This window comes from Ranitomeya variabilis, chromosome 5 (assembly GCF_051348905.1).
Source record: "Ranitomeya variabilis isolate aRanVar5 chromosome 5, aRanVar5.hap1, whole genome shotgun sequence".
In the NCBI taxonomy this organism is placed as follows: domain Eukaryota; kingdom Metazoa; phylum Chordata; class Amphibia; order Anura; family Dendrobatidae; genus Ranitomeya; species Ranitomeya variabilis.
The window spans coordinates 33,705,373-33,725,115 of NC_135236.1; positions in this window are offsets into that span (position 1 = coordinate 33,705,373).

Consider the following 19,743-nt stretch of genomic DNA (forward strand, 5'->3'; position numbering starts at 1 on the left):
TCAATCTGAATGGCTAGAGACATAGATTCGCTCAAACCAGCAGGCGTGGGGAACCCCACCATAACATCTTTAAGGGCTTCAGAAAGACCCTTTCTGAAAATTGCTGCCAGAGCCTCCTCATTCCATTTAGTGAGCACAGACCATTTTCTAAATTTCTGGCAGTATACTTCTGCCGCTTCCTGACCCTGACACAGGGCCAACAAGGTCTTTTCTGCATGATCCACAGAATTAGGTTTGTCATACAATAATCCGAGCGCTTGAAAAAATGCGTCTACATTAAGCAATGCCGGATCCCCTGATTCAAGGGAGAATGCCCAGTCCTGAGGGTCACCACGCAGCAGAGAGATGACAATTTTAACCTGCTGAATGGAATCACCAGAGGAACGGGGTGTCAAGGCAAAAAACAATTTGCAGTTATTTTTAAAGTTCAAAAACTTGGATTTGTCCCCAAAAAACAAATCAGGGGTTGGAATTCTAGGCTCTAAAGCCGGAGTCTGGACAACATAATCTTGGATACTCTGTACTCTTGCAGCAAGTTGATCCACACGAGAAAACAAACCCTGAACATCCATGCCAGCGCCAAAATCCTGAACCACCCAGAGATTAAGAAGAAAAAAAAGACAAAACAGACTGCAGAAAAAAAAATGGCTCAGAACTTCCTTTTCCTTCTTTTGAGATGCATTTAATTCATTTTTGGCCAGTTGTACTGTTATGAGCTGGTGGTTTAGGAGTAACATGGGACGTGGTCTGGAGGAGGTGATACCTGTACTGACCGCAGTTCCTGAGCTTAACACAATACTAGAAGTAGCCGTGGGATGTTCCTGTCACTCCCTAGACACCTCGTCACAGCCGGAGGACTAACTACCCCTAAAGATAGAAACAGGAAAGCTATCTTGCCTCAGAGAAAATCCCCAAAGGATAGGACAGCCCCCACAAATATTGACTGTGAGTGGAGAGGGAAATGACATCGCACAGTATTCTGTCCTGTTCTATCTATCTAGCTACACTGGCCTCCTTTGCTACATCCTGGTTTCATTCTGCGTGTCAGTATTAAAAACTAGAAAAATCCACCACAGAGTTTACAAAAATCTCCACACCTGACTAAAGGTGTGGAGGGTAAATCTGCTTCCCAGAGCTTCCAGCTTAACTGAATAAATCCATACTGACAAGCTGGACTAGAAAAAACATAGAAAGTGCAGAAAGATTAAGTCCACAACAAGTGGACTGAAAAAGAACAAAGCAAGGACTTATCTTTGCTGAAATGGTCCTAATATCAGGGAAATCCAAGCAGAGATGTGAATCCAACCAGGAACCATTGACAACTGGCACAGGCTGAAGGATAGAACCAGGCTAAATAGCTGAGCCAGAAAGACAATCAGTGGAAGCAGCTGCTGACTACTAAATCCAAGGAGCAGCAGTACCACTTAAAACGACCGGAGGGAGCCCAAGAGCAGAACTCACAAAAGTGCCACTTACAACCACCGGAGGGAGCCCAAGAGCGGAATTCACAACACCACACACTGGATGGGCCCATGAAAATCCAATTGTATTTTTTAATGGTATGATGTTTCCCTCTTTGCAGAATTTCTTACAGGAGGATTTGGCAATTTTATTTGCCAGGTTTTAATACTAAAGTTCAGATATGGATTTAAAGAATGCTAATACTTGCAATGCAGTGCGATTTTATTGCAAAGTCCAACATTCAAGGAATAGTATGATTGAATAGTATGAGTGTGAACATTTTTGTATATGTTAACATACAAATGTTAAGCACATATTTGGATTAAATACATATAATGATTAAGTATATATAAAGATTAACTACTTACAGTATACTTACGTCATCACCAAGAGGCTTTTAAACATCATCCGTCTGGAATATCAGAGAAGCAACACCAAGACAGAGAACCCCTGGGAGATTACCTACACTGCATGGACATCCCCAATTATGCAGGTATGAGCACACTGTACATGTACAGGTACCCCAGTTTTTACATATGTCTTAGTCATGTTTCTCTGGTCTTATATAGTATTATACTATGTAGTAACTCTAGTTTCACCCACACCTTCAAGTGGCCACTTTTCAAGGTTGGATTAAACTGAGATATCATGGATTCATCAGACGAGGGGCCATAAACCCCTAGAATATAAAAGCCTCAAGGATTTAGATCAAACCACCACAGGCAGAGTTTCAGTAAACCTTAATGTTTTATAAAGACAAACAGCAAACATATAGAGGCTTAGAACTGTTTGTGAAGTGAATAAACAAACATTTCTCAAGATTGTGTCACTATGAACATTGTCTGTCACATCTGTAAATGTTTTACAAGAAATGCATCTATATAATTGTCTGAATGCATTCGGTATTGTTACGGTCGCCACTCACCGCTCCGCTCCTGGCTCCCGGCGTGCTGCTCCCGCTGCTGCTCCTGCTTGCCTCACTCGCTCCTCTTCCGGGTCCCGGCACGCTGTTCCTCCTTCCTCTTGGGCAGCGTCACCTTCCTCCGTCGCCACTCGTCCTCGCGCTCCTGCTTCCGGTGAGTGGCATGCTCGTCCTCAGCGCGCTCCCCCTCCTCGTCGTGGGATGTCAGCTTCTGTGCAGGCGCGCAGGGTTCGGCGCTAACGCACCTCCCGGTCCCGGATTCCTGGCTCCGGATGTTTGCTCCACGTGGACTTCTGCAGCCTATCCCTGAGGGGGGCACAGTATTTCAGGCCACCTCCCCTGCTATGAGGTGCCTGAGTGTCTTTAGCCATTTGCTTTTGTCTCCGGCCACCTATGTCTCTGAGATCTGAACCTCTGTACTGGTTCTGCGCTTGTCCCTCCCTGTCTTGCACTTTTTGTGCCAGCACCTACTTTGTTAATCTTCTCCTCCTTTCTCCCTACAGTTCCGTCCCCGCCTCTGGTCTTCTTCAGCTCGTTCCATTTCCCGTTTCCCCTGGTTATATCTTCTTCGTTCCTGGATTTCTGTTTTGTCCCCTCTGTTATGATCCCAGTGGCTGAGGATCCGAAAACCAGGCCTGCTAAGTACTAAGCAATAGACCAGCTCTGGGAGGTGGTAACTGGACTGACCGCATACCTGATCCTAACCACACACAACTATAAGTAGCCGTGGAACGTGCCTGAAATCCTAGACGTCTCGTCACGGCCTGAGAAACTGACTACTCCTAGAGAGAAAGCAAGACCTCCCTTGCCTCAGGGAAATGACCCCAAAGATATAGAAAGCCCCCCACAGATAATAACGGTGAGTTAAGGGGAAAGTACAAACACAGAGATGAATCAGATTTAGCAAAGGAGGCCCGCTAATGCTAGATAGCAGAAAATAGAAAGGGATCTATGCGGTCAGTAAAAAACCCTCTAAAAATCCACTCAGAGAATGCGCAAGTCCCTCACACCAACTAACGGTGTGAGGGGAGCAAGTCTGAACCCCAGAGCTACCAGCAAGCAGAAAATCACATGTTAGCGAGCTGGATTAAACTCATCATACACAGAACACATATTGATAACTGATGAGTAAAAAACTGAAAAGCAAAACTTAGCTTGTCTTGGAAAGACTGAGACCAAACATAGTCAGATGAAATCAGAATAGGTCTGAACACATTGACAGCAGGCAACAAGTGAAGTTGCAGCTGAGCTAAATAGAAAACCTCACTGGTGGATAACGAGGCAGCTGATCCAGCCACAAACCCGCAGGAGAACAAACAAAACCACCAGAGGGAGCCCAAAGACAACACTCACACAGTACCAGTTGTGACCACAAGAGGGAGCCTGCTAACAGAGTTCACAACAGTACCCCCCCCTTGAGGAGGGGTCACCGAACCCTCATCAAAACCCCCATGGCGATCAGGATGAGCTACATGGAAGGCACGAACCAGATCGGCCGCATGAACATCAGAGGCGACAACCCAGGAATTATCTTCCTGACCATAGCCCTTCCACTTAACCAAATACTGAAGCCTCCGTCTTGAAATACGAGAATCCAAGATCTTCTCCACCACGTATTCCAATTCTCCCTCAACCAGCACCGGGGCAGAAGGCTCAACCGAAGGAACCACAGGCACCACATACCTCCGCAACAATGACCTATGGAACACATTATGAATGGCAAACGATACTGGGAGGTCCAAACGAAATGACACAGGGTTAATAACTTCCAAAATCTTATAAGGACCGATGAACCGAGGCTTGAACTTAGGAGAAGAAACCTTCATCGGGACAAAACGAGAAGACAACCACACCAAATCCCCAACACAAAGTCGGGGACCCACACAGCGACTGCGGTTGGCAAAGCGTTGAGCCTTCTCTTGTGACAACTTCAAGTTGTCCACCACATGGTTCCAAATCCGCTGCAACCTATCCACCACAGAATCCACCCCAGGGCAGTCAGAAGACTCCACCTGACCCGAGGAAAAACGAGGATGAAAACCAGAATTACAAAAAAAAGGCGAAACCAAAGTAGCAGAACTAGCCCGATAGTTAAGGGCAAACTCGGCCAATGGCAAAAAGGTCACCCAATCATCCTGATCAGCAGAAACAAAACATCTCAAATAGGTTTCCAAGGTCTGATTCGTTCGCTCAGTTTGGCCATTCGTCTGAGGATGGAAGGCTGTCGAGAAAGACAAATCAATGCCCATCTTAGCACAAAAGGTCCGCCAAAACCTGGACACAAACTGGGATCCTCTGTCAGACACAATGTTTTCAGGAATCCCGTGCAAACGAACCACATTCTGAAAAAACAGCGGAACCAAATCAGAAGATGAAGGCAACTTAGGCAAGGGCACCAAATGGACCATTTTAGAGAAACGATCACAAACAACCCAGATGACAGTCATTCTCTGAGAGACAGGAAGGTCCGAAATAAAATCCATGGAAATGTGCGTCCAAGGCCTCTTAGGAACAGGCAAGGGCAAAAGCAACCCACTGGCACGAGAACAGCAAGGCTCAGCCCGAGCACAAATTCCACAGGACTGTACAAAGGAACGCACATCCCGCGACAAAGAAGGCCACTAAAAGGACCTGGCCACCAACTCTCTGGTACCAAAAATCCCAGGATGACCTGCCAACACTGAGGAATGAACCTCGGAGATAACTCTGCCGGTCCATCTATCTGGGACAAACAGTCTCCCCGGTGGGCACCGATCAGGTCTGTCTGCCTGAAACTCCTGCAGCACACGTCGCAAATCTGGGGAAATAGCAGACACAATCACCCCCTCTCTGAGAATACCAGCCGGCTCAGAATCTCCAGGGGAGTCAGGCACAAAACTCCTAGAAAGAGCATCAGCCTTCACATTCTTCGAACCAGGCAGGTACGAGACCACAAAGTTGAAGCGAGAGAAAAACAACGACCAACGAGCCTGTCTAGGATTCAGGCGCTTGGCAGACTCAAGATAAATCAGATTCTTGTGATCAGTCAAGACCACCACACGATGCCTAGCTCCTCGAGCCAATGTCTCCATTCCTCAAATGCCCACTTCATTGCCAACAACTCCCGATTACCAACATCATAATTCTGCTCAGCAGGCGAAAACTTTCTTGAAAAGAAAGCACATGGCCTCATCACAGAGCCATCAGAGCTTCTCTGCGACAAAACAGCTCCTGCTCCAATCTCCGAAGCATCCACCTCGACCTGGAAAGGAAGAGAGACATCTGGCTGACACAAAACTGGAGCAGAAGAAAACCGGCACTTCAGCTCCTGAAAGGCCTCCACAGCCGCAGGAGACGAATTAGCCACATTAGAACCCTTCTTGGTCAAATCCGTCAAAGGTTTAACAACACCAGAAAAATTGGCGATGAAGCGACGGTAAAAATTAGCAAAACCCAAGAACTTCTGAAGACTCTTAACAGATGTAGGCTGAGTCCAGTCATGAATAGCCTTGACCTTATCTGGGTCCATCTCAATAGCAGAAGGAGAAAAAATGAAACCCAAAAAAGAAACCTTCTGGACTCCAAAAAGACATTTTGAGCCCTTCACAAATAAGGCATTAGCCCGCAGGACCTGAAATACCATCCTGACATGCTTCACATGGGACTCCCAGTCATCAGAAAAGACCAAAATATCATCCAGATACACAATCATGAACTTATCTGGATATTCACGGAAGATGTCATGCATAAATGATTGAAACACAGAAGGAGCATTAGAGAGTCCAAAAGGCATCACCAAGTACTCGAAATGGCCTTCGGGCGTATTAAATGCTGTTTTCCATTCATCGCCCTGCTTGATACGCACAAGGTTATACGCACCACGAAGATCTATCTTGGTGAACCAACTAGAACCCCTAATCCGGGCAAACAAATCAGACAACAAAGGCAAAGGATACTGAAATTTGACCGTGATTTTATTTAGAAGGCGATAATCAATACAAGGTCTCAGCGAACCATCCTTCTTAGCCACAAAAAAGATCCCCGCACCAAGAGGAGAAGAGGACGGGCGAATAAGTCCCTTCTCAAGAGACTCTGTTATATAACTCCGTATAGCAGCATGTTCTGGCACAGACAAATTAAAAAGTCGTCCCTTAGGGAACTTACTACCAGGAATCAAATTTATAGCACAATCACAATCCCTATGAGGAGGTAGGGAACTGAGCTTGGGCTCATCAAATACATCCTGGTAGTCTGACAAAAACGCAGGGACTTCAGAAGGAGTGGAAGAAGCAATAGACACCAAAGGAGCATCATCATGAATACCCTGGCAACCCCAACTTAACACAGACATTGCTTTCCAATCCAGTACTGGATTATGAGTCTGTAACCATGGCAGACCCAAAACTACGACATCATGCAAATTATGCAACACAAGAAAGCGAATTACCTCCTGATGCACAGGAGTCATGCACATGGTCACCTGAGTCCAGTACTGAGGTTTATTCTTGGCCAATGGTGTAGCATCAATTCCCCTCAGTGGAATAGGGAATTTTAATGGCTCCGAGACAAAACCACAGCGCTTGGCTAGGGTTGAGCGAAACGGGTCGATCATTTTCAAAAGTCGCCGACTTTTGGCTAAGTCGGCGTCTCATGAAACCCGATCCGACCCCTGTGCTTGTCGGCCATGCGGTACGCGACTTTCGCGCCAAAGTCGCGTTTCAATGACGCGAAAAGCGCCATTTCTCAGCCAATGAAGGTGAACGCAGAGTGTGGGCAGCGTGATGACATAGATCCTGGTCCCCACCATCTTAGAGAAGGGCATTGCAGTGATTGGCTTGCTGTCTGCGGCGTCACAGGGGCTATAAAGGGGCGTTCCCGCCGACCGCCATCTTACTGCTGCTGATCTGAGCTTAGGGACAGGTTGCTGCCGCTTCGTCAGAAGCAGGGAGAGCGTTAGGCAGGGTCCACTAACCACCAAACCGCTTGTGCTGCAGCGATTTCCACTGTCCAACACCACCTTCGGTGTGCAGGAACAGTGGAAGCTATTTTTTTTTTTTTTTCCCCTCAGCGCTGTAGCTCATTGGGCTGCCCTAGAAGGCTCCGTGATAGCTGTATTGCTGTGTGTACGCCACTGTGGAAACCAACTGCTTTTTTCAAAGCACATATCCTCTTGTTCCTTCCTTTCTGCACAGCTATCTTTTTTGTTTGTCCACACTTTTTATTTAATTTGTGCATCAGTCCACTCCTATTGCTGCCTGCCATACCTGGCTTACATTACTGCAGGGAGATAGTAATTGTAGGACAGTTTTTTTTTTTTTTTGTTTTTTTTTTGTGGGAGATTAAGATTGGCATTTCTGCTACAGTGCCATCCCTGTGTGTGCCATCTCTCACTGAGTGGGCCATAGAAAGCCTATTTATTTTTTCCGTGATTTGTGTTCTAAAATCTACCTCAACACAGAAACACTACATCAATCAGTGGGAGAAAAATATTGGCCTCAGTCAGGGCTTGTGTGCCACTGCTGTGTGTGCGCTATCATTCAGTGGGCTATAGCAAGCCTATATTTTTTTTTTTTTTTTTTTTTTAATATTATTTGGTTTCAAAAGTCTCCCTGAAAAAAAAAAAAAACCTAAAAAAACAGTGGGAGAGTAATATTGCCCTTTCAGCTTGTGTGCCAGTCTTGACTCCTGGGTGTGCCACCTCTCTCCCTCTCATTCAGTGGGCCATAGAAAGCCTATTTATTTTTTTTTTTAAATATTATTGGGTTTCTAAAGTCTCCCTGAAAAAAACAAAAAATACATAAAAAAACAGTGGGAGAGTAATATTGCCCTTTCAGCTTGTGTGCCAGTCTTGACTCCTGGGTGTGCCACCTCTCTCCCTTTCATTCAGTGGGCCATAGAAAGCCTATTTTTTTTTTTTTAATATTATTTGGTTTCTAATTCTCCCTGAAAAAAAAAAAAAAACCTAAAAAAACAGTGGGAGAGTAATATTGCCCTTTCAGCTTGTGTGCCAGTCTTGACTCCTGGGTGTGCCACCTCTCTCCCTCTCATTCAGTGGGCCATAGAAAGCCTATTTATTTTTTTTTTTAAATATTATTGGGTTTCTAAAGTCTCCCTGAAAAAACAAAAAATACATAAAAAAACAGTGGGAGAGTAATATTGCCCTTTCAGCTTGTGTGCCAGTCTTGACTCCTGGGTGTGCCACCTCTCTCCCTTTCATTCAGTGGGCCATAGAAAGCCTATTTATTTTTTCCGTGATTTGTGTTCTAAATTCTACCTCAACACAAAAACACTACATCAATCAGTGGGAGAAAAATATTGGCCTCAGTAAGGGCTTGTGTGCCACTGCTGTGTGTGCTATCTCTCATTCAGTGGGCTATAGCAAGCCTATTTTTTTTTTTTTTTTTTTTTTTTTTAATATTATTTGGTTTCTAAAGTCTCCCTGAAAAAAAAAAAAAACCTAAAAAAACAGTGGGAGAGTAATATTGCCCTTTCAGCTTGTGTGCCAGTCTTGACTCCTGGGTGTGCCACCTCTCTCCCTCTCATTCAGTGGGCCATAGAAAGCCTATTTATTTTTTTTTTTAAATATTATTGGGTTTCTAAAGTCTCCCTGAAAAAAACAAAAAATACATAAAAAAACAGTGGGAGAGTAATATTGCCCTTTCAGCTTGTGTGCCAGTCTTGACTCCTGGGTGTGCCACCTCTCTCCCTCTCATTCAGTGGGCCATAGAAAGCCTATTTATTTTTTTTTTTAAATATTATTGGGTTTCTAAAGTCTCCCTGAAAAAAACAAAAAATACATAAAAAAACAGTGGGAGAGTAATATTGCCCTTTCAGCTTGTGTGCCAGTCTTGACTCCTGGGTGTGCCACCTCTCTCCCTTTCATTCAGTGGGCCATAGAAAGCCTATTTTTTTTTTTTTAATATTATTTGGTTTCTAATTCTCCCTGAAAAAAAAAAAAAAACCTAAAAAAACAGTGGGAGAGTAATATTGCCCTTTCAGCTTGTGTGCCAGTCTTGACTCCTGGGTGTGCCACCTCTCTCCCTCTCATTCAGTGGGCCATAGAAAGCCTATTTATTTTTTTTTTTAAATATTATTGGGTTTCTAAAGTCTCCCTGAAAAAACAAAAAATACATAAAAAAACAGTGGGAGAGTAATATTGCCCTTTCAGCTTGTGTGCCAGTCTTGACTCCTGGGTGTGCCACCTCTCTCCCTTTCATTCAGTGGGCCATAGAAAGCCTATTTATTTTTTCCGTGATTTGTGTTCTAAATTCTACCTCAACACAAAAACACTACATCAATCAGTGGGAGAAAAATATTGGCCTCAGTAAGGGCTTGTGTGCCACTGCTGTGTGTGCTATCTCTCATTCAGTGGGCTATAGCAAGCCTATTTTTTTTTTTTTTTTTTTTTTTTTTAATATTATTTGGTTTCTAATTCTCCCTGAAAAAAAAAAAAAAACCTAAAAAAACAGTGGGAGAGTAATATTGCCCTTTCAGCTTGTGTGCCAGTCTTGACTCCTGGGTGTGCCACCTCTCTCCCTCTCATTCAGTGGGCCATAGAAAGCCTATTTATTTTTTTTTTAAAATATTATTGGGTTTCTAAAGTCTCCCTGAAAAAACAAAAAATACATAAAAAAACAGTGGGAGAGTAATATTGCCCTTTCAGCTTGTGTGCCAGTCTTGACTCCTGGGTGTGCCACCTCTCTCCCTTTCATTCAGTGGGCCATAGAAAGCCTATTTTTTTTTTTTTTAATATTATTTGGTTTCTAATTCTCCCTGAAAAAAAAAAAAAAACCTAAAAAAACAGTGGGAGAGTAATATTGCCCTTTCAGCTTGTGTGCCAGTCTTGACTCCTGGGTGTGCCACCTCTCTCCCTTTCATTCAGTGGGCCATAGAAAGCCTATTTTTTTTTTTTTTAATATTATTTGGTTTCTAATTCTCCCTGAAAAAAAAAAAAAAACCTAAAAAAACAGTGGGAGAGTAATATTGCCCTTTCAGCTTGTGTGCCAGTCTTGACTCCTGGTTGTGCCACCTCTCTCTCTCTAATTGTGGGCCATAGAAAGCCTTTTTTTTTTTTTTTTAATATTATTTGGTTTCTAAAGTCTCCCTGAGAAAAAAAAATAAATAAATTAGGTGGGAGATTAATATTGACATTAGTGCTTGAGTGACAGTCCTGCGTGTGTGTCATCTCTGTGATTTTGTGCCACAGAAAACAGAGTGTGTAACATTGTGCCTGATTTTCCTTGTGGTCTCACCAACCTGTTAAGGGATATTGAAATCATACTGAAGTTATAGCTCACCGTGTAAGTTGTTTGATAGCAACAAATAAAGTTACTTTGGTTAAGATTTTAAAACAATGAGGAAGTCTGGTGCAAGAGGTCGTCGTGGGCGTTCATTGTCAGCTGGTAATGATGGTAGTGGTAGTGGAGCATCAGGTGGTCGTGGGGATAAAAATATTCCACCTAAGTCTGGAGCTGTGGAGCCAGTTTCGTCGTCAGGCTACACAAGGCCTCGAACGCTCTCTTTTCTGGGAGTAGGAAAACCGCTTTTAAAGGCGGAGCAGCAACAGCAAGTTTTGGCTTACATTGCAGACTCAGCCTCTAGCTCTTTTGCCTCCTCTTCCGAAACTGGTAAATGTAAAAGCAGCGCGTCGCTTGTGGATGTTCACGGTCAGGGACAAGTCGCTTCCTTGTCCTCCTCAGCAAAAACTACAACAAGAGAGAAGGATGCAGCAGGCGACACAACGGGTCACTCCATGGAGCTCTTTACACATACCGTCCCTGGCTTAGAAAGTGAAACATTTAACAGGCCATGCCCATTACAAGTATATTCTGACATGGAGTGCACTGATGCACAGCCACAGCCAGAGTACTATGCTGCTCCTTTGACTCAGACCACCACATTGCCCTCTCAGGGTACAGATCCACAATCAGACCCTGATGAGACTATGTTGCCCCGCCACGAACGCTATACCACCGACCGACACAGTGACACAGACGAAGTTGCACACGAGCTCGAAGAGGAGGTAATAGATGACCCAGTTATTGACCCCGATTGGCAGCCATTGGGGGAACAGGGTGCAGGCGGCAGTAGTTCAGAAGCGGAGGTGGAGGAGGGGCCGCAGCAGGCATCAACATCGCAACAGGTTCCATCTGCCGGGCCCGTATCTGGACCAAAACGCGTGTCAAAGCCAAAACCTGTTGGAGCACAGCGTTGCCATCCGGTTAAAGCTCAGTCTGCAATCCCTGAAAAGGGATCAGAGTCTAGGAAGAGTGCAGTCTGGCATTTTTTTAAACAACATCCAACTGATCAGCGCAAAGTCATCTGTCAAAAATGTTCAACTAGCTTAAGCAGAGGTCAGAATCTGAAAAGTCTAAATACTAGTTGCATGCATAGACACTTAACCACCATGCATTCTCAAGCCTGGACTAACTACCAAACGTCCCTCAAGGTTGTAGCACCCTCGGCCAATGAAGCTAGTCAGCAACGCAACATCCCTTCCGTCACTGTAAGGCCACCATTTTCCGCACCACCGGCAGTATCTGTGCAGGTTTCTTTGCCAGCCAAAAGCAGTCAGGGTCAGGGAATCACCAGTTTTGTAGGAGGAAATATTGCATGTAGGGCACCGGCGGAAACAATACCGTCTCCAACCGTCTCTCAGTCTGCCATGTCCACCGGCACACCCGAAAGTTCCACGATCTACAGCTCTCCAGTCCAGCTCACCCTACATGAGACTCTGGTTAGAAAAAGGAAGTACTTATCCTCGCATCCGCGTACACAGGGTTTTAACGCCCACATAGCTAGACTAATCTCGTTAGAGATGATGCCCTACCGGTTAGTTGAAAGCGAAGCTTTCAAAGCCCTGATGGAGTACGCTGAACCACGATACGAGCTACCCAGTCGACACTTTTTTTCCAGAAAAGCCATCCCAGCCCTGCACCAGCATGTTAAACAGCGCATCGTCCATGCACTCAGGCAATCTGTGAGTACAAAGGTGCACCTGACTACAGATGCATGGACCAGTAGGCATGGCCAGGGACGTTATGTGTCCATCACGGCACACTGGGTGAATGTGGTGGATGCAGGGTCCACAGGCGACATCAATTTAGGGACAGTTGTGCCTAGCCCACGGTCTAGGAAACAGTTGGCTGTAGGCGTTCGCACCCCCTCCTCCTCCTCCTCGTCCTCCTGCAGAAGCTACAGCTCTTCCACAGAACGCAGTCGGCCAACCACTCCATCGGCAGATGACACTGTTGCACACCAGTTGTCCCATTATGGGCCAGCTACTGCCAAGCGTCAGCAGGCTGTATTGGCTATGAAGTGTTTGGGCGACAACAGACACACCGCGGAAGTTCTGTCCGAGTTCTTGCAACAAGAAACGCAGTCGTGGCTGGGCACAGTAGATCTTGAGGCAGGCAAGGTAGTGAGTGATAACGGAAGGAATTTCATGGCTGCCATCTCCCTTTCCCAACTGAAACACATTCCTTGCCTGGCTCACACCTTAAACCTGGTGGTGCAGTGCTTATTGAAAACTTATCCTGGGTTCTCCGACCTGCTCCTCAAAGTGCGTGCACTTTGCTCACATATCCGACGTTCGCCTGTACACGCCAGCCGTATGCAGACCTATCAGCGGTCTTTGAACCTTCCCCAGCATCGCCTAATCATAGACGTTGCAACAAGGTGGAACTCAACACTGCACATGCTTCAGAGACTGTGCGAACAGAGGCGTGCTGTTATTTATTTGTGGGAGGATACACGGGCAGGCAGTAGGATGGCAGACATGGAGTTGTCAGGTGTGCAGTGGTCGAAGATACAAGACATGTGTCAAGTCCTTCAGTGTTTTGAGGAATGCACACGGCTGGTTAGTGCAGACAACGCCGTAATAAGCATGAGCATCCCCCTAATGCGTCTGCTGATGCAAAGTTTGACGCACATAAAGGAGCAGGCGTCTGCACCAGAGGAAGAGGGAAGCCTTGATGACAGTCAGCCATTGTCTGGTCAGGGCAGTGTACAGGACGAGGTAGCGGGCGAAGAGGAGGTGGAGGACGAGGAGGATGATGGGGATGAGTATATTTTTAATGCGGAAACTTTCACGGGGGCACAGGAAATTGGTTGCGTGTCACGGCCGGGTTCTGGTTTTTTGAGGGACACAAGTGACGTAGATTTGCCTGCAACTGCCCCTCAACCAATCACAACCGGAGATTTGACAAGTGGAACTTTGGCCCACATGGCGGATTATGCCTTACGTATCCTACAAAGGGACACACGCATTACGAAAATGATGAACGATGACGATTACTGGTTGGCCTGCCTCCTTGATCCACGCTATAAAGGCAAATTGCAAAATGTTATGCCACATGAGAACTTGGAACTAATATTAGCAACCAAACAATCAACTCTTGTTGACCGTTTGCTTCAGGCATTCCCAGCACACAGCGCACGTGATCGTTCTCACACGAGCTCCAGGGGGCAGCAGACTAGGAGTGTTAGGGGTGCACACATCAGAAGTGGCGTTGGACAGAGGGGTTTTCTGACCAGGTTGTGGAGTGATTTTGCTATGACCGCAGACAGGACAGGTACTGCTGCATCAATTGAAAGTGACAGGAGACAACATTTGTCCAGTATGGTTACTAACTATTTTTCATCCCTTATCGATGTTCTCCCTCAACCGTCATTCCCATTTGATTACTGGGCCTCCAAATTAGACACCTGGCCAGAATTGGCAGAATATGCATTGCAGGAGCTTGCTTGCCCGGCAGCAAGTGTCCTATCAGAAAGAGTATTCAGTGCTGCAGGGTCAATATTAACCGAAAAAAGGACTCGTCTGGCTACCCAAAATGTTGACGATCTAACATTCATTAAAATGAACCACAACTGGATTTCAAAATCTTTTGCCCCACCTTGCCCGGCCGACACCTAGCTTTCCTATGAAAAGCTCTTGCCTGTGAATTACTTTTCTAATGTCTAATTTGCTGCTGCAGATTGTACAGCATACGACATGTTTACACCTCCCTAAATGGCCAAACTCCCCACACGGGGCCGTGGTATCGCGACTTGGCGCAAGCACCCGTGAGACTGCTGTTTGTCTGAAGAGGTGGGTGTGCTCGCTTTTGGTTGACGGCATTGCTACTGGGTCCCTCATAGTACAATGTAGTGTCTCTGGCGGTGGTGGTGCGCACCCAACGTCAGACACACCGTTGTAACATGAGTGGCCCTGGGGCGGTCCCGCCGGCCTCAAGAGAGTTCCCCCCTACCCCAGCTCAAACTGGGCTGTACTACGTGCAAAATTATGTCGCACAGCTCCACCAATCTTTAGTCTATTCGCTGACATCATTCAATGTCTGGCACTGACAATACAAATTTGTAGACATCTATGATGCAACTTAAAGTAGTCTGTGTCTGTGTCCTATATTGGCACCATTAAATAGTTACTGCCAAATTACTATGTCAGAAACACAGCAGATGAGCCCACCCCTGTACCTAAGTATGCCATCTTTTTTTTTGTTTTGGTTGTTTTGCGAGACATTAACATCTATTTATATTTTGGGAGTACTGGGACAGACACTCCTTGCACTACTCCTCCACTCAGCACCAAGCTGCCTGCCCGTGTATCCATGTAACCGCTGTAAAACTGCCATGAGCCTATTGTTTGTTATTTTAGGCCTTTGATAGCCTGTCTGCGGTCCCTACTCCTCCACTGACCACCAAGCTGCCTGCCCGTGTATCCATGTAACCGCTGTAAAACTGCCATGAGCCTATTGTTTGTTATTTTAGGCCTTTGAAGCCTTTCTGCGCTCCCTCCTTCCACTAGTCCTCCACTGACCAGACCACTGCTGCCCGTGTACCCCTGGAACCAATTTTAAAGTGCCTACAGCCAGCCCATTTTATTGTGTTAGGCCTTCGAAGCCTGTCTGCGGTCCATACTTCCACTAGGCCTCCACTGACCAGACCACTGCTGCCCGTGTACCCCTGGAACCAATTTTAAAGTGCCTACAGCCAGCCCATTTTATTGTGTTAGGCCTTCGAAGCCTGTCTGCGGTCCCTCCTTCCACTAGGCCTCCACTGACCAGACCACTGCTGCCCGTGTACCCCTGGAACCAATTTTAAAGTGCCTACAGCCAGCCCATTTTATTGTGTTAGGCCTTCGAAGCCTGTCTGCGGTCCCTCCTTCCACTAGGCCTCCACTGACCAGACCACTGCTGCCCGTGTACCCCTGGAACCAATTTTAAAGTGCCTACAGCCAGCCCATTTTATTGTGTTAGGCCTTCGAAGCCTGTCTGCGGTCCATACTTCCACTAGGCCTCCACTGACCAGACCACTGCTGCCCGTGTACCCCTGGAACCAATTTTAAAGTGCCTACAGCCAGCCCATTTTATTGTGTTAGGCCTTCGAAGCCTGTCTGCGGTCCCTCCTTCCACTAGGCCTCCACTGACCAGACCACTGCTGCCCGTGTACCCCTGGAACCAATTTTAAAGTGCCTACAGCCAGCCCATTTTATTGTGTTAGGCCTTCGAAGCCTGTCTGCGGTCCCTCCTTCCACTAGGCCTCCACTGACCAGACCACTGCTGCCCGTGTACCCCTGGAACCAATTTTAAAGTGCCTACAGCCAGCCCATTTTATTGTGTTAGGCCTTCGAAGCCTGTCTGCGGTCCATACTTCCACTAGGCCTCCACTGACCAGACCACTGCTGCCCGTGTACCCCTGGAACCAATTTTAAAGTGCCTACAGCCAGCCCATTTTATTGTGTTAGGCCTTCGAAGCCTGTCTGCGGTCCATACTTCCACTAGGCCTCCACTGACCAGACCACTGCTGCCCGTGTACCCCTGGAACCAATTTTAAAGTGCCTACAGCCAGCCCATTTTATTGTGTTAGGCCTTCGAAGCCTGTCTGCGGTCCATACTTCCACTAGTCCTCCACTGACCAGACCACTGCTGCCCGTGTACCCCTGGAACCAATTTTAAAGTGCCTACAGCCAGCCCATTTTATTGTGTTAGGCCTTCGAAGCCTGTCTGCGGTCCATACTTTAAATACTCCTCCACTCACCACCAAGCTGCCTGCCCGTGTATCCATGTAACCGCTGTAAAACTGCCATGAGCCTATTGTTTGTTATGTTAGGCCTTTGATAGCCTGTCTGCGGTCCTTACTTTAAATACTCCTCCACTCACCACCTAGCTGCCTGTGTATCCATGTAACCGATGTAAAACTGCCATGACTGCCTACTGTTTGTTATTTTAGGCCTTTGATAGCCTGTCTGCGGCCCCTACTTGCAATACTCCTCCACTGACCACAATGCTGCCTGGAGTGCCTGCCTGTGTATCCATGTAACCGATGTAAAACTGCCATGACTGCCTACTGTTTGTTATTTTAGGCCTTTGATAGCCTGTCTGCGGCCCCTACTTGCAATACTCCTCCACTGAGCACAATGCTGCCTGGAGTGCCTGCCTGTGTATCCATGTAACCGATGTAAAACTGCCATGACTGCCTACTGTTTGTTATTTTAGGCCTTTGATAGCCTGTCTGCAGCCCCTACTTGCAATACTCCTCCACTGACCACACCAATGCTGCCCGTGTACCCCTGGAACCTATTTAAAAGTTCATAGAGCCTAGTTATATATTTTATTTACTATTAATAAGGCCATGATGGACTACGCTGTACCACGCTACAAGCTAACCAGTCGACACTTCTTTTGCGAGAAAAGCCATCCCAACCCTCCACCAGCATGTAGAAGACCGCATTGTCCATGCACTCTGGCAATCTGTGAGTACAAAGGTGCACCTGACAACAGACGCATGGACCTGTAGGCATGGCCACGGAAGATTACGTGTCCATTACGGCGCAATGGGTTAATGTGGTGGATGCATGGTCCACAGGGGACAGCCTACTAAGTCTGTCTGCAGTCCCTAATTCAAATTGTCCTCCACTGTCTAAATCGGAACTTCCACCTTCTGGCTTTCGGCCTATAGTATCAGAAATTAAACTGCATTTGGCCTTCAACTTTGGTTAGGGCCTACTAACGGCTTCTGCCCCTCCCTGGTGTTGTCCTCAACTAAATAAAGCTGAGCTTCAACCTTCCGGCTCTCATTAAGTGGTTTTAAAAAAAAAAAAATTGGTGGTTAGGGCCTACTAACGGCTTCTGCCCCTCCCTGGTGTTGTCCTCAACTAAATAAAGCTGAGCTTCAACCTTCCAGCTCTCATTATGTGGTTTAAAAAAAAAAAATGGTGGTTAGGGCCTACTAACGGCTTCTGCCCCTCCCTGGTGTTGTCCTCAACTAAATAAAGCTGAGCTTCAACCTTCCGGCTCTCATTAAGTGGTTTTAAAAAAAAAATGGTGGTTAGGGCCTACTAACGGCTTCTGCCCCTCCCTGGTGTTGTCCTCAACTAAATAAAGCTGAGCTTCAACCTTCCGGCTCTCATTAAGTGGTTTTAAAAAAAAAATGGTGGTTAGGGCCTACTAACGGCTTCTGCCCCTCCCTGGTGTTGTCCTCAACTAAATAAAGCTGAGCTTCAACCTTCCGGCTCTCATTAAGTGGTTTTTAAAAAAAAATGGTGGTTAGGGCCTACTAACGGCTTCTGCCCCTCCCTGGTGTTGTCCTCAACTAAATAAAGCTGAGCTTCAACCTTCCGGCTCTCATTAAGTGGTTTTAAAAAAAAAAAAAATGGTGGTTAGGGCCTACTAACGGCTTCTGCCCCTCCCTGGTGTTGTCCTCAACTAAATAAAGCTGAGCTTCAACCTTCCGGCTCTCATTATGTGGTTTTAAAAAAAAAAATGGTGGTTAGGGCCTACTAACGGCTTCTGCCCCTCCCTGGTGTTGTCCTCAACTAAATAAAGCTGAGCTTCAACCTTCCGGCTCTCATTAAGTGGTTTTTAAAAAAAAATGGTGGTTAGGGCCTACTAACGGCTTCTGCCCCTCCCTGGTGTTGTCCTCAACTAAATAAAGCTGAGCTTCAACCTTCCGGCTCTCATTAAGTGGTTTTAAAAAAAAAAAAATTGGTGGTTAGGGCCTACTAACGGCTTCTGCCCCTCCCTGGTGTTGTCCTCAACTAAATAAAGCTGAGCTTCAACCTTCCGGCTCTCATTATGTGGTTTAAAAAAAAAAAATGGTGGTTAGGGCCTACTAACGGCTTCTGCCCCTCCCTGGTGTTGTCCTCAACTAAATAAAGCTGAGCTTCAACCTTCCGGCTCTCATTAAGTGGTTTTAAAAAAAAAATGGTGGTTAGGGCCTACTAACGGCTTCTGCCCCTCCCTGGTGTTGTCCTCAACTAAATAAAGCTGAGCTTCAACCTTCCGGCTCTCATTATGTGGTTTTAAAAAAAAAAAAAATGGTGGTTAGGGCCTACTAACGGCTTCTGCCCCTCCCTGGTGTTGTCCTCAACTAAATAAAGCTGAGCTTCAACCTTCCGGCTCTCATTAAGTGGTTTTAAAAAAAAAATGGTGGTTAGGGCCTACTAACGGCTTCTGCCCCTCCCTGGTGTTGTCCTCAACTAAATAAAGCTGAGCTTCAACCTTCCGGCTCTCATTATGTGGTTTTAAAAAAAAAATGGTGGTTAGGGCCTACTAACGGCTTCTGCCCCTCCCTGGTGTTGTCCTCAACTAAATAAAGCTGAGCTTCAACCTTCCGGCTCTCATTAAGTGGTTTTAAAAAAAAAAAAAATGGTGGTTAGGGCCTACTAACGGCTTCTGCCCCTCCCTGGTGTTGCCCTCAACTAAATAAAGCTGAGCTTCAACCTTCTGCTCCAAATTACCATTTTAAAAAATGCAATAGGCTTTTCCGGCCTACTAAAGGTGTCTGCCCCTCCCTGGTGTTGTCCTCAACTGAACAAAGCTGAGCTTCCACATTCTGGCTTTCGCCCTATACTATCAGATATTAAACTGCATTTGGCCTACTAGTGTGGTTAGGCCCTTGAAACAGTGTCTGCTGCTCTTGGGTTTGCTACTCCACTGAACAAAGCAATGCCGCCTGTTTAGTCCTGTTACCAATTTTGAACTGCATGTAGCCTACTTTATTCTTTGGCCCTATATCTGTTTCCTCCTCATCCTGCCCATTGCCCAGCCACTGCTAAATGAGTCTGCTGGTACATTGACCTAGACCACTACATTCCCCTTGTACTCTACACAGCCAGAATCTGACCCTGCTGAAAGTAAGGTTCCCCTTCCCGCATGTTATACCACCTTACACAGGGACAAAGAGGAAGGTGCAGATGAAAGTGCAGGTTCCTTCATCAGGTGGGGGGGCATACTCGTTGGCGACGTCACTGGCACAGGGCCCCTCAGAGTACGCAAAAGTGTCGCTGCTGGTGGGAGGCGCCCCCGCCATGCAAACACACCGCCGTACTTTGAGGGGCCCTGTGCCAGTGGCAATGCGAACGAGTGGGCCCCCCCTGC